Raw genomic sequence first — 4,965 nt, forward strand, 5'->3', positions numbered from 1 at the left:
ACAGGCAGCTAGGCAAAGAAAGGGGAGAAAAGATCAGAAGAGGGGAGAGAGGGGAAGAAAGAGAGAGTGGGGAAGAGGGGGAAAGAGGAAAGAAGGGCTATCTTACCCACCAGATAGATAAAAACATTTTCAAATAGACAACTCCAAGCATTGGCAAGGAAACAGAGCAACAGCAAAACACACTGCTGGTGAAAGCAACAACTGATTCAATCACTTTTAAAACAATGTGGCATTACCTAATAAAACTGAATGAGCCATATTCCCAGATACATACTCTAAATTACTGCATGTGCATAAGGTACACGTGTAAGAATGCTCATGGCTGGGGATGTAACTCAGTAGTAGAGTACTTGCCTCACATGCCCAACGCCCTGGATTCAATTCTCAGCACTGATTAAAAAAAAAAAAAAAGGCAGCAGCATTGTTAATAATACCCCCCCAAAAAAAAACAAAACAAAAAAACAAGAAACAGAGCTGGGAGTGTAGTTCAGTGAGAAAACACTTGCCCGGTACATTCAAGGCCCTAGGAATGATTCCTCAGCACTGCAAACAAAACAAAAAGGCTAATATAAAATACTTTATTGCGGTAAAATTAAATGAACTTAATATCACCAACAAGATGCTTACAAAAGAAATCAGAAGAATACTCATGGTATTATCCCACTATACAAAGAGCAAAGACAGGTAAATCAATACATTTGTAGGGAGACATACTATAGAGAAAAGCAAAAAAATTTTTAAATACAACTCAGTACAGTCACGAGATGGGGGGCAGTACAAAAAGGAATTTGATTTAGGTCATAGTGGGGTTTTCAAAACATTGGTCTTAATTATTTCTTAATCTGAATGTGAACTGACAAGAATTTATAATTTTTTTAGATTATGAACTGTACAAATGTTTCATATATTCTTGTATGTATAACTTTCATAATACATATTAAGTCAGAGATTAAAAACTGTTCAGGGCCAGGGATTTAGCTCAGTGGCACTGTGCCTGCCTCGCAAGCACAAGGTCCTGAGTTTGATCTCTGGTACCAAAAAACAAAAACAAAAAACCTGTTCAAACACATGCAAATACATACTTTCTGGAGCACAATTAATAGTAGCAAAACAAAAAAAAAATCCTGGAAACTAAGTATTCCTCTATAAGAGAAATGGATAAACTGAGCTTCTTGCAATACTTACAATGGATTCTTTTAACAAATGTAACAGCCTAAAATGAATCTACTAAATGCACTTGGACAAACAGGAAGTATAAAAATGTAATAGGTTAAAAAGCAAGTTGCAGAAGAATATCATCAGTATATTTTTATGTAAAAAATGTTAAGCTGTGGGCTGGGGATTTAGCTCAGTGGTTCCGGTGCCTGCACAAGGTCCCGAGTTCAATCCTCAGTACCAAAAATGTTAAGCTGTAATTGTTTTTTGTTTTGTTTTGTTTTTTGGTACCAGGGATCGAACTCGGGTCCTTGAGCTTAGGAGACAAGCGGCAGAACCACTTGTTTTGAACAGATCCTATGTAACAAAAATACAAAAACAGGGACTCAAAAAAGTAAAAATAAATTTCTGGATGTGATCAGTGAGAGTGAAAGAACACTGCAATTATATAAATAATCTTTTTACAAATTGTAAATACTTAGTTTTTTAAATCCCTCCAAAAGAAAAAATATAAATATTCCGAAAGAGACAGACAGACAAGACTTTCTGAACAAATACAATCCAACATTATACCATAAAATCATGCTCCAAGATGTGTCCTAAGTAAATGTTGGAACCCAGTACAACAACCTGACTTTCTTAGATCATATATATCTCAATATGAGAAACATGGCATGAGATTTACTAGATTTTCCATTAATGAATACTGGTTACTATCCACATCTGAAGCCCAAAATGGGCAAAAAAGTACCATTTTAAAAATCACCATAAGACTCAGAAAGTTAGTAGTACACAATTGAAATATGTGAATTTGGGCAACTGCCATCGACAAATTTATATAGACCATGGATTAAAGATGAATATACTTATAATGTTAAACTTCCTGACTGGCAATTATATTACAATTATGAGGTGTTCTTCCTATTCTTAAGGCACACTGAGGTATTTAGAAGTAAACGGGGTCGGGCATAATGCATACAACTTATTGTCCACTGTCTCCCCTCACCCCCTCCCCAAAGAAACCTGTGCATGTATGGACACAAAGAGAGAAAATAATAAAACATAAAGTGGAATGTAAACAGTAAACATGGATGAAGGTATAAGTTTATACTATACAAGATACAGGTGAAGGCAACATCTATGAGGAATGGGTCTTCATGCATAATTCTTGAACTTTCCAGACTTCAGAACCACATATATATATACACATATAATCTATAAAGTATGGTATACACACACACACATACCCTGTATACATATATATACATACACACATATATATATATATATATATATATATATTGTTTTTTTGGGGGGGTACTGGGGATCAAACTTGGGACCCTGTGCTTGCAAGGCAGGCAGCAGAACCACTGAGCTAAATCCCCGGCCCCTGTATATATAATTTTTATAGCAACCCAAACAAACCACGAAACTGGTACAAGAAATGGGGGGAAGGTTCATTATGCCAGAGACCTAAAACTGTGTAAGCAGCTTTGGAACTGGGTAACAGGTGGAGGCTGGAAGAGTTTTGAGGTATGAGGTAAAAAAGCCTCATTACTGTGAACAGAGTTAAGGATGATTCTGATAAGGGTTGACAAAAGCACTGTAAAGAAAGCCTCAGTCTTCTTAGAGATTACCTAAGTACCAGTAAAGGTCATTCTGATGAGGTCTCAGACATAAATGAGGGACTTGTTATTGGAAACTGGAAGAAAGGTGGTCTTTGTTATAAAAAGGTAAAGAACTTGGCTGAATTCATGTCATAGTATTTTGTGGAAAGTAGAATCTGTCAGTGATGAAATTTGTAGAAGGTGTAAAATGGCTTCTCTTGACTGCTTATACTAAAATCCAAGAAGAGAAAAATAGCTTTAAGATTAAATTCATCATCAAAAGGGAAGCAGAACTTACAGATTTGGAAAATTTTCAGTCTGGGTGGGTTGTAAAGAAAAGAATGAACGTATTTGGGAGAGAACCCCAAGGATGTTTTGCTTAAAGATTTAGTATAGGTCAGTGGAAGCCAAGTGCTAAGTATCATGGTAACAGAATGAACACAAAGGCATTTCAGGAGATTATGGATGCTGGCCTCCTATCACAGACTCAAAGTACCCAGGCCGGGGGGACAGGATCATGTCAAAAGAAGGCCCTCAGTTAGTCAAGAGACCACTGTGCTCACTACCCAGATCACCACAAATCTCTTATCCTGTCTATCATTCCCCAGCTAGCCCAGGTGTGAAATGTGTGGCACAGTACATCCTTCTGGAGGGCAACTGTAGTAAACTTTGGCAGCAACTGAGTGGTACCATCTCCACCAGTGCACAGAATGCAAGGGGCTGTAGATTTCAAAGGATGCCCCTGAGAAGCATGGGGCACTGAAAAAACTGTCTCAGACAAAACCAGAGTCCCCTTTAGGGCAATGATCAGGACAGCCATGAAAGCAGGGCCACAACAGAACAATCTCACTAGGGCAGTCAGTGGATCTGTGGGGACAGGGCCACCTCAGCAACCTGAGCCTGAAAGAACTATGGCTTTTGATTCCAGCATGGAAGAGCCCGAGAGGGACTCCAACACAGGCTACCTGACTAAGCCCAGGTAGGCCACAGGGGCAGAGCTATCAAGAGCCTTGGAGACCCAATCTTCACCCCAATGTGTCTGGAAGGCAGGATGTGAAGTCAAGAAAGAAAATTTGTTACTTAACCAGGTGTGGTGGCACATGCCTGTAATCCCAGCACTTGGGAGGTTGAGGCAGGAGGACTGCTGTGAATTCAAAGCCAGCCAGGGCTTGTAAGTTCAAGGCCAAACTGCACTACAAAGGAAGACCCTGTCTCAAACAAAAAATGATTATTTAGAACCTGGTGCATGCCTGTAATCCTAGCTACTCAGGAGGCTGAAGTGGAAAGATTGTGAGTTAGAAGCCAGACTGAGGAATTTAGCATGAACCACACACATCAAAAAAAGTTTATGCTGTGTTTTGAACTTTCTTGGTTTCATGACCTCCTTGTTCTTTCCTATTTCTCCTTTTTAGAAGGGGTATGTAGGCTGGGGATGTAGCTCAGTGGTTTCGCCACCTGCTGCGCAAGTGCAAGGACCCAAGTTCGATCCCTAGTACCAAAAAAAAAAAAAAAAGAAGGGGTATGTTGGCACACCCTGCCCAGATCCCGAGGCGTAAGGAAGATGCCGAGTCAGCCCGCTGCAGACAGGCAGCCACCTGGTTCCACACTGCAAAGACACAGAGGACACCAGAACACCAGACTAGGGCCACCTTCTGTCCCACCGCTCCTGGCCCAGAGGAAGGGGCTTCTGGGCCACCATCCCTCCCACCACTCCCAGCCCAGAGGGAGGGGCTTCTGAGCCGCCATCCCACTGCTCCTGCACCAGAGGAAGGGGCTTCCTGGCCACCATCCCTCCCGCTGCTCCCAGCCCACAGGAAAGGGCTTTTGGGCCACTACCCCTACTGCTGCTCCCAGCCCCTGTCCCACCTCTCCCAACTCAGAGGAGGTAATCCGTGCAGGCGCCAACAGCGCCCCTGCAAGTCGAAATGAGAAAACACGTAAATAAGTCTCAAAACCAGACTTCCAGATCACCTACAGCAACCCCAAAGGGAAATGAGATGGAACACTCTGATACTCAACCACCTGGACCCAATGAACTGGCAACAAAAGGGGATCTGGAAAAAATGAAATCAGAAATAATTTCTCAGATAACAGGAGAAATTGTGCCCCTAGTGCAAGACATGATTAATAAATCTAGAGAGGAGCTCAGGAACATGATGGAATCCCAACATAGGAAACAAATGAAATCCATAAAACAGATGCA

At 41.1% G+C, this 4,965-nt stretch overlaps 1 protein-coding gene across 9 annotated transcripts in view; it reads right to left on the bottom strand.

The window, feature by feature from the left end:
• Nf1 (neurofibromin 1) overlaps nucleotides 1-4,965 on the bottom strand; it is a 285,217-nt gene that overhangs the window by 247,167 nt on the left and 33,085 nt on the right. The gene's annotated exons all lie outside the window — the stretch shown is intronic.

This window comes from Heterocephalus glaber, unplaced genomic scaffold, assembly GCF_053883595.1.
Source record: "Heterocephalus glaber isolate CG9 unplaced genomic scaffold, H.glaber_assembly_v1.0 deba00001564, whole genome shotgun sequence".
Classification (NCBI taxonomy): domain Eukaryota; kingdom Metazoa; phylum Chordata; class Mammalia; order Rodentia; family Bathyergidae; genus Heterocephalus; species Heterocephalus glaber.